This window comes from Tachypleus tridentatus, chromosome 8 (assembly GCF_004210375.1).
Source record: "Tachypleus tridentatus isolate NWPU-2018 chromosome 8, ASM421037v1, whole genome shotgun sequence".
Taxonomy (NCBI): domain Eukaryota; kingdom Metazoa; phylum Arthropoda; class Merostomata; order Xiphosura; family Limulidae; genus Tachypleus; species Tachypleus tridentatus.
Genome location: NC_134832.1, coordinates 156,992,131 through 157,003,616, shown reverse-complemented (window position 1 = coordinate 157,003,616; position 11,486 = coordinate 156,992,131).

Genomic DNA, 11,486 nt, shown 5'->3' with positions numbered 1-11,486 from the left:
ATATTGCAATGATAATATTATGTTATTTTTGAACTGTAGATCTCAACAATATACAAAATTATGAGTTTTTTAGTTTAATGTTTGTGTCTTATAACTCACAGGTCTTATTTTAATATCGATGGGAACTCACACATAACTTGTAAGATATAACAAATAAATGTTTCCTTTCTCTGTTTCTCGTGCCAGTCTGATACCAAGAGAATGTTTGTACTTTATTCATATCTGTCTGTTAAAAAGTCGTTGTTTTACATTTTTTATCTATTGACGTCCACTTTCTTCATTAATTCTGTCTCAGTTCAAACGCGAACTGTGTGACGTAATATTAGAGTTATGTGGCTTGACCAATGTCGTGATATTAAATACTGCTTAGTGTAGACATTATTATTTAGTTTATTTCGCAAGTTAATATTCTATGTTTTTTAGGTTTTCTATTATAAGAGAGTAAAACTAACAGCAGGAAAGGTGGTTCTGGTGAGTCAGGATAGCAGATCTCACTATCAGATTATTCAAGTGCTACATGGGATATTCTGTGCTGAAGTTTGTTGGACATAAAGATTAGTACTGAAAAGTATCCCTGTAAGATGAAAATATGATCTACCTTGAAGATATTCCAACTCCAATGACCAACCAGCCAGTAAAATCTGACTTGGGGTTTGCAGAATTCCATAAGAATGTCATAAAAACAGGCCAATTGGATAGGCTAACAATTGTAATTTCGTCTATTTCTGTCAGTCCACATTTTATTTATGATAACTGAGGAATGCAGTGTCCGGTAAAGCGCAAAACCACTAAATCGAGGTAGTTACAGTTAAAGTAAAAATACGTTTCTGAGACTAAGATTCACACTGGTCAGCACTTTTAATATACTTTCAAAATATCATCTGTTTATAATGAATATTAGATTTTTTGACTAAGCTAATAAATTCTAAATTGTTTTTGTATAAATCAGCAAATTGTTCTTTAAAGATACTTTTTAAAATATCACTAATTTAACTATTTTTTTACTGTGTTATTTGATGTTAAGAATAATGACAGTGAGATAATTACAAACAGTTTAGGTAAGAAACATTTGGGGGAACTCATCATTATAATGGTCATGATTTTATTTAAAAGATCTAGTTGGCGATGCCTGAACTCACTTCCGCTCAGGGAGAACACACTGTCTAACACAGGGGTGTGCAACATTTTTCGTCGGTGGGCCATATAACCAACTTCATCAATCAAGCGGGGCCACTTAAAAAAACAAGCTTATTCGTGTACATGCACAATAAATTAAAAAAAATTCTCAAAATGCAAGCAATAATATTATATAATTTTGCATGAGTGATCATTTTAGTGCGACACTTGAAATTTAGAGTCCTTGCAGAGCTTGTCAAAATCAGCTTTGACAGAAGTGGTTGCCACTCTTAACTGACTGGTCAAATGTTCATCAGTCAGCTGACTTCTACATTTGGTTTTGATGAGCTTCATTTTGGAGAAAAATTGCTCACAGCAGTAGGTGCTACCAAAAAGGGAGGCAATTCTTTGTGCATGACGGGACAAATTGGGAAACTTTTCACGTACACAGAGTTTGTAAAAGTCTAGCAAACTGTTTTCAGAGAATTTCCTTTTAGTGTCCATGTCAGCCTGCAGTTCAATGAGTTCCATTTGGCAATCATCAGGACTGTCTTCCACTGCCAAATCAAAAGGTTGAGCGAACAATTTCAATCTAATTTCAGTTTGTCTGAAATCTGGAAATCTGTTTGCAAACTCATCACGCAGCTTTTGTACACTGGTTCCATATTTGGTGCAATCCAGATTAGGAAATTCCAGTTTCCTGGTTGCAAGACATGTAAAATGGGTCAATATGGCTCTTCTCAACTGAACCTGGAAAAGTTCCAATTTCTTCTCAAAAGCACAAATATGCTCAAACAACTTATTCACAAGTTGACTTTTCCCTTGTAGTTTTAAGTTTAAATCAGACAGATGCTGTGTAATGTCTGTGAGGAATGCTAAGTCATTCAGCCAGTTCTCATTGCTCAAGAAGTCCACAGTCTGACGTTTGCTCTCCATGAAGAACTTAATCTCCTCTCGCAGATTCCAGAATCTCTTCAAAGTAGCAGCTCTACTAAGCCAACGTACAGCAGAGAAGTACAAAACATCTGAATACTCACTGTCCAGCTCATCTAAAAAAGTTTTAAATTGTCGATGATTTAATCCTCGTGTTCGAATATAATTTACGCATTGGACGACATTTTTCATGACTTCTGCAAAATCCAGAACTTTGGTGCACAAGCTCTCTTGGTGAATAATGCAATGGCTTACAACTACGTCTTGTGCTCCAATTGCAGTTAGAAATTTCTTGGTGAATCCATTTGTCCTACCTGTCATGGAAGGAGCACCATCTGTTGTAACACCACATAATTTATAAGGATTCAGTTCAAACTTTTCTACAACCTTAAGCACTTGTTCACAAATATCCTGTCCTGTGGTTGTGGAGGAAAGGCTTGCCATATCTAAAAACTCTTCGAAAACATCAAAGCCTGCAGTAACAGCTCTGATGAAAATGACAAGTTGGGATGTGTCATTGATATCAGTGCTTTCATCCAAAGCCAGACTGAAAGCTTCACACGAATTCAATCTCTTTCAAAGTTTCTTTGATGTCCTCTGAAAGATCTTTTGTCCTGCGTGAGACAGTAAAGCGGGAAAGGCTAGTTTGCTCCACCAAATATTTTTTCTCTGGACATGCATATTCTGTGAATATTGTTAAACAATTTTTAATAAATTATCCATCACTGAAATGCTTTCCCTTTTCTGCCATACATTCACAAAGCTTAAACTCAGTTTTGTCACCAGTTCTGAATTTTTCTTGAAAGTGGTAAAAACACCTTGTTGCTTTTCAATGGATGTTTTAAATGTTCAATTTTGTCCTTTCGTGCCTGACCAACAATTTCATCAAACTGGGAGGAGTGCTTAGTTGCGTAATGTCGCTTAATATTGTACTCTTTCATGACTGCAATTGTAGTTTGACAGACGAGGCAGACAACACCTTGATTATGTGGGACAACAAGATATTTTGTGCACCATTCACTGTTGAATAACCTTCCCTCATCATCAATTTTTCGTTTCTTAACTGCTGACATTTTACTAGCCCTGAAATCAAAACAAAATTATTCTCACGAAAATAGCAAAGTAGAAAAAAACATAGAATTTATTTACACATGGAACCTCTTATGGACAGAAACACATGTTTCTAAATTGGCATCCCGATCATAGCCTTCCGGTACTTAAATTAATTGAGAATAGCAAAATACAGTGTGACCTCGCCTATTCGCGGTTCGCCATTCGCGGCCCCGCATATTCGCGGGTTATGCGCGAACTGCGTTTTGTAGGTCACAGAGACTGAAAGGGCTTTTCGAGGAGATTTCTGTTGTATTTACTCAATCAAGCCGTTTTTATCAATTGTCGTCTTCACCAAACAAGATTGGACTGCTATTGGCTGACTGCCTCAGCTTCCCCAACAACGCAAACGGCAAAGCACAGCCCGGTAACGCACGGTACAATTTAGTGAAATACATAACAGTATGCAATATTGCTACATTATTACTGCATCAATGAGTATAAGTATCATTAGTGTTTGAGAAGCATTTCATATAGTATATAATCGCATACATATACGTTTTAAAACTGCGTCCAATATTCGCGGTTTTCGCTATTCGCGGAGGGTAAAGAACGTAACCCCGCGAATAACGAGGTCACACTGTACATAGAATCAGATGCATCTGAAAGCAAAAATTTTAATAAATTCAGTAAAGTCACAACAATATGCTAAATAATAATCAATTTACCTTCAATCTCTTGTAGTAACTGTAAAAGGTAATAAAATTTTCACCAATAATGAATGACGGACAGCAGAGGTTAGGGAAAATTGTCGCCAGTGGGCGAAGCCGAGGTTCAGGACATGACGTTGAGTCGTAGACAATAGTGCTAGTGCACGTCACCTATTCATGCCCTAAGGAGGCCGACCAATCGAATTCGGCCTGCTCCTCTCTAACAAAGATAATTTTAGAAGTTTGTCGAGTCGAAGCCTGGGAATCCCGTAGGATCTATGCTTTTAAAAATATTCCATTTGCGTTGGATTACAGATCAGGCCACATGGTTAGATTACAACAACTAGGGCCACACTAAATGGCTTGGCGGGCCGGGTTGTGGCCCGCGGGCCGCCTGTTGCACACCCCTGGTCTAACACTTGTGTACATTCATACGCGCTTGTATACAGTGCGATAACCACAAGGTGACTATTACATTTTAAGAATTAGAAGTTCCCCATTTAAGCCATAAAATGACTTGGGCAGATGAACTGGCCAGTTATGTAGATGAACTGAGGACAGTTTTTGTGTGTAGTGAAAGACACTTTAAATTTTCATATTGTAGAGGGGCTTTGTCATGATATGAAAGACTGTTAAGAGCAGGTATTAATTTTAGTTAATTTAAGAATTCGTATTTTATGATTATTTAGTCGTTTCTTTATTATAACAGAGTTAAAAGCAGGCAATCATTAGAAGTAGTCTTTGTAATTCACTGATATTGTGAATATAACGAGGACACGATTTAGTTATAAAAGATATAGAATATGAGAAAAGGAGGAAAAAGCAAAAAACAAATACCAGAATAGTCACAGCTAAGAAAATGTTCAACGTGAAGTTAACCTTCATTAGAAGTGATAGGCCTAACATTTAATATGTCAGAGTAAGACTAACAATAGAAAAAGAAAGGATAATAATAATAATGTATTCAGTAAAACAGAGTTTTAATGTAATTTATCCAGATTGAGTGCACTTTTTAAATTCATTTAACTGGTCTAAGTGCAATTTTTAAGGTAATTTAATCAGCTTGAGTACTCTTTAAGGTAATTTAACTGGTCTTTCCTTTTCTCTAATTTATTGAACATCCCTCCAAGAAATAATAAATGTAATATAGACTTAATTTTTATATCTCCCATTGTTATTTCCCTACAAACCCTCAACTAGATAATCAAACCAACCTATCACATTCCATCTTTCACAAAAGCCAATATTTCTCTTTAATATTTCATACATTATTACTTTACACAACATTGTCTGTTTTGTCATTTGAAATTACATTGTAGAGCTTAGCTGAATTTCTTCAAGGATATTGTTACACAGTTAGAAAGCCAGAAAATTATGACAGTGTTTTCTGTGTGTTATTATTTGCATTATTTATTGTAATAGTACCATTAATATATAAAAAGGTAAGCTTAAGTTTTCTGACAAATACAATAAAAAATGCAGAAAAGACAAAGGTGTGTGCTTTATTCCATTTTTTAATGTTTATTTATTTATTTATTATTATAACAGTAAGTAAAATGTAAAAATAGAAACTTATGAGATAAAAAATAAAATAGATTCTTCTTAACAGAGTATGCTTGTGAGTAGCACATGGATTATATAATTTAAAACGTTAATGTTCATTGTATATTTGTTCAGTGATTTACAACTTGTGTGGTATAATTATTAGTTACACAACATTCAATGCACAATAAACAAATAAACAGTTCTAGTACCTTGTTACAACTTTATATCATTCTAGAAAGACAAAGGGTAATTTATATTTATTTCGTAATTTTATATGGTGGTAACAAGGTAAGTTTAAATCCACCAACCCCAGTATATGTTATGGTGGATAAAATAAGAAAAACATCACAAAGTGTTTCTGAAAAGAAAAAAATGTCACATATATTTAGAAACATTTAGTGATTATGCAAATAAAGTTTCAAAAGTTTTAGATAAAGAAAAATATTTTAATTTTGACATCAAAATCACTTTACATTTGCACCATTCACCCACGATCTTAATCCTTATATTTATGGACAAAGTTTTAGTGAAAATCCTCAACTAAAAATTGTAATTGTTTTTATTTACAAAATACTTGTAACGTTTAATGTGTAAAAAGTTTCGTGAAACCACATTAGGTACTATCATTGTGCATATACATTCATAGTTACATTGTGGTTACAAGCTCATGTTAAATACACAAAATCAGTTGTGTATTTGTTAATTTCAGTGTCTGCTTTATACCTTCTGTATCATTATTCTTCTGTAAACATGTAAAATATGGCAGTGTACTTTGAATATAAGAGATATTGTTGTAGTATTTCTACTTCTAATAAAACATAAACAACATATTTAAAATTTCTCTTATTCTACAGAGAAATTTTGAAAGAGATGAATGGGAGGAGTGGTTGTATCATGCCTTAAGGTGTTTATCTTTGTACTTTTAACTGTTTTATTTTTCTTATGAATTTCAATTGAGATTTCTTATTTTTTACAGAATGTTTTTTTATTGATATACAGCTATCATCAGAATTACCATACTTTTCTGAATATTTAAAATACATTGTTCTCACAATTAAAGGAAGAGACCCAATAAAAATCCATTGTATTTATTGATGACCACTAGATGGCAGCTGTCTTGTTCCAGGTAACTAGAAAAAAAATTATACCAAATACTTTGTGAGCTTCTTTGTAAATTAAATCTGTAAAGAAATGTTTTGTACAAATATAATGTTCAAGAGACACAAAAAGTGGTGGCAAAAGAAAATTATAAACTAATTCTGAGGGGAGTTTTAATGTAGTTGTTTTATTAAGTAAAACTTTTAATTCACTGTTTAATAATATTTCATCCATGCAAGAATGTGTCTGTGTATAAATATTTAATACATGATTACACATTAAAACAAAATAAAATGATAAACTTTAAAACAGCAGGTCTTAATGAACTAAAAGTTTGTATTTCTGTTAAATCTAAAAATTGTAGCTAATATGAACCTGTTTACATTAGGTAATCTGACTTTCTCTGTTAACACATTTATAGTTTTATATTTATTTCAAAAACAGAACTGTTATTGACAGTTTCAAAAATATGTATAATTTTACTAAATAAATTTGAAGGGTAACGTTTTGAAAGTGCTCGGGTTATAGGGTTTTTATCAGTTTATATAGCTTTGAGTTAAGCATTTAAATTACTGTTCTATATATTTATATATAGAAAATTATATATTTTATAAATTGATATATAGGAAATTACTATGCAGAAGAGTCTGATCAGAGGGTAAATGTATAAGACTCAAGAGATTATGTAAGAAGTCCTAGTGGTCAGGAAGCATCCAGTAAAGGAAAGTCATGTGCACTTGACCAAAGGATTTCTGAAAGAGTTAAAACCTCTTACAGAGAGAGAGAGAAGAAGGTAAAGCCTTCCTGACCTCCCATTCTACTGGGGGTAGTAAAGAACTTCTCCAACTTTATGAGAAACCCAACTCAAGCAGCTTCTTGAAGAAGTTTGTTTGTTTGCCTTGAAGTTAAGCAAAAAGCTACACAATAGTCTACTTGTACTTTGCCCACCACAGTTATAAAAAAAAAAACAGTTTTTAGTGTTGTAAGTCTGTAGACATGCTGCTGTGCCACTGGTGGACTCTTGAAGAAATAAGTGAATGTGGGTTGCTGACTTGGCCCAAAAAAGTTAGTAGTAGCAGCCAGTTGACTGTGTAATTGTGAGTCTGAAGGCTAAGTAAGTGAAAATGACATGCAAAAGATCATACTTCTTGGCAAAACAAGAACTGAGCTAAAGAAAGACCAAATGGCAGTGTCCAGAACTGGAAGACAGTACCATTGTGGATGAACCAAAGAAAAGGATGTCACAATGGAGCAATTGAGATGTGAAGATAGGTGGCCAACAAACTGAACTTGGTCATTCAAAGTTCTGAGGAAGAAACTCACTAAAATGAGAGGAAGAACTCCATGGTGAAGTGAAGTATCTCAAGAAAGGTGTACAGTCAAAACAGATCTACAATGAGTTTCCAATATTCCATATTTTTTGGATAAAAGAAATAAATGAGAGTAAAATTGCTGTTGAGTTGTCATAGAGAATCTTGAACAAACTCAACAAAACAAATGGAAGAGATACAATCCTGAGGAGGAGGGAAAGAGATCTGGGAAGTCATGAAGGGTTGCCAAAAAGACACATAAGTAAACATACTAAGAGATAGTATTTAATACTAACAAGTGAACATAACATAAAAACTTTTAGTAATTACAAAGTAAATAAAATAGTAAACCTAGAAATCAATGAAATTTGAATGTAAAACATAAAACAAAACATAAGGTGCAAAATCAACAAAAGAAAGCCGGAGATAAAAAAACCCTTCAGTAAGAAATACAGAAGTCCATCCAAATAACCTATAACTCAAAGTACATAAAATCACACCAATTTCAAAACCATGAGAGTAAAAGGCACCCAGTTAATAATAACAGTTTTCACTTAACTCTGTTCCCAAATTAGATGTGACTTGTAGTAAAAAATAATTGATCTTTAAATGTAAATTTAAACACAGGTAACCTAGATGGTGTAACAGGTTTACCATTATACATTTAATTTACTAACCTGTGTTTATTATAGTATAGTGTTTTTTATGCATGTGAAATTATTCATTGTTCACTGAGATATTCTTGTAGTACCAGTCATCAAGTCCTTTTTCACTTTACTTTTGTCAGTCATCTGTGTTGACAAATGCAGGGTGAGTCCTTTATATTGGGCTTTTATATTCAAGGATTCCAGCTCAGTCATAAATGTCCGTTCTTTTCCCATGTCTTTATTATTATTGCATGCAATTTTCAGCTGTACTACACTGGTCTCAAGTGACTATTTAAGAGCTGGTCAGTCATCAAAAACACTTTGAAGTAGAGTTAAAACAGTACTTGAAGACTGATTTTATAAGCCTCCATGTTTCTTTTTGATGATTTCCATTAAAAATCTGAGTCACTGTCACACTACTGTACAAATCTGTGTTTTGTCATGCCTGGTCTATTACACTTCCATGAATTTTCCTTCCCAAACATCTCGGGGCATGTAAGACTGGGTGGAAAATATTGGTTGAACACACATCTTCCCTTATAATTTTGTCACCCTGGCATTTTAATCAGAGCTTGAAATTTACACTTTTCTCTGTCTTTATTATAATTATATGTTTTACAGGGGCTTTCTACAAGAATTACTTGAAATGTTTTCTCGTGACGGCTGGAATGGGTATTGAAACTTTAATTAAATTAAAGTACAGAACAGTGTTTCAACTGTCTTAGACAATCTTCAGGTTAACAAAGAGAGTTTGCAGCTATACTAAAAACATTGTTCTGTACTTTATTTCAATTAAAGTGTTAATACCTATACCATCTGTCTTGAGAATACATTTTTACTTCAAGTGGGTTTCTCATCATCATGAATTACTTGATGTGACTCTAGATTATCTGTAATAAGAAAGCCTAACGTTACTTAATCAATGCTTAAATAAGTTTAACAACAAATACCACATTCTGTCTGAATCACTTTACTATAGATAAAACTTTTCTTGACATGGAAATAATTCTAGCAGCAAACCTTGTCAACAAAACCACAGTGTTCTCAGGGATGCATTAAAATGGTGTCATATTTAACATATCTGGTTAGTAAAGCTTAGCAAATCAATATTTCATTATGTGTGTGACAGGTTCTTGTCCATAAATTGTGGTGACATATACGTGGATGTTAATTGTCATTTCTTATTTCCATGCAGATGGTCTGAATTTCAAAATGGATGCCCTGAACATTAACAGAAAATCTGTCATTAATGAATCAGTGTGCCATTTGGATAATTTTTTAGATATTGTTGCTAAGAATCTAGCCAGAAAAATATCAAACTTAGAATTTGTAACACCAGCAAGGAAATTATAAAATTTTGTTTGATATAAAAATGAGTTGTTTTCCAGTTAATGTTGCATTATAATTTTTCGAAATTTACAGTAAAGTAATTATGGATGTTTAATCAGTTTGGTTCTGCCTGAATATGAATTAGGTTATAGTGAACATTTATTCTGTGATATGGATTAGATAATGATTGGCTAAAATGTTTTCAGTTTTATTCTCAGATGAATTTTCTCATACTTTTAAAAAAGTTTCATAAATATTACAGCTTTGTTTACAGAACTTGTAGACAACTTGAACTCCTTTGTTTTCTGTTTTCAACCCTTATTGTGCTTAACCTTGTTCCACTGGTTTTCATTACAGAACTGGAATCATCCTTACAAGCATGTTCTTTTTCTTTAATTAATACAGTTTTTTGCAAAATGTAAAGCTGGTTAAGAGACACAAATAATTATTTCATAACTCTGAGAAACTCTGTAACTCTGAACATTTTAAATTAAATATTTCAAACCAATTTTTAAAGTTAAAGTTAACAATAACCATTTCTTTGTTTAGGATTAAGCACAATGGGTTATCTGTGCTCTGCCCACCATGGGTATCAAAATCCAGTTTTTAGCAGTGTGAGTTCACAGACATACTGCTGTGCCACTAGAGTGCAATAGCAATAGTAAATTGTATTTGAAATTGAATATGCACACTTTAGGCTTTCAAGATAATAAAATTATTCCAACTCACATTTACAATGTCTGCATATAGAGTAACTTATCAACTATAGCTTCAACTGGTGGTTCAAACAAAGGTATTGTCATTTCTTCTGGGTATCCAGTGTCTTTTGCCAAGCCACCTGTGACAGAAAAAGACTGCAGTGCTTGGTCTCTATTGTTCATTAACAGTATAGCAATAGATAAACCACATCGAGCATTTCTCCTAGTGTTAGAAATGGTTCTTATAATATAAACACCAAACCAAGCTATTATTTCCATCTGAAAAGATAATTACAGGAATTTTAAAAGCAAAACACTCGTCTCAACTTGAGACTTTCTTATGTAAATAAGTTTGTTTCAAAATGCATTTGAAAATGTTACAACAAAAAATAATTACCATAGTTTGGTGACAATGGGAAAAGCATATGTTCTGAATAAAAGGAAGGATATTCTGTTGTCAGATGGCACACACTGAAGCTGACCTTCACATACATACAGTTATATACAATATTTAATTGTTCACCTATAATATCAGCTTATAATAAGGTTAACAGAATTTTTGGAAGCAACTGGTGCATTATAATAGTTATAAAAGATAGCAGTGTTATTTTCAAACGTTTTTAGTTTAATTTGTATAACTTTGATGCACTTTGCATATGGTCCAGTATGTTAATTCACTGAGATGATATAAATTAGTTCATTTATTTGACTTTACTACTACATTCCTTATACACATGTGTAATTAAGTTATAAAATGCATCACAACACAAATGAATTAGTGGGGAATCTAACTTGTTTCATACTATATTATTCTGTATATATAAATGTATTGTTGCACTGTAAATATAAAATATATAAGCTTGGGAATTAATCAAAAGTACACAGTAATGCACATCCATACACAAATAGAAGTTATACGTGAGCAAACAAAGCCAATGTTTAAGTCCTACACAAGTACACTGACTGTAGTATCATTCTCACCATATCTCAGAAGCAAATAAATAATGAGGCTATTCAATTTCATATTATTTATTAGTGGAGACATTATTA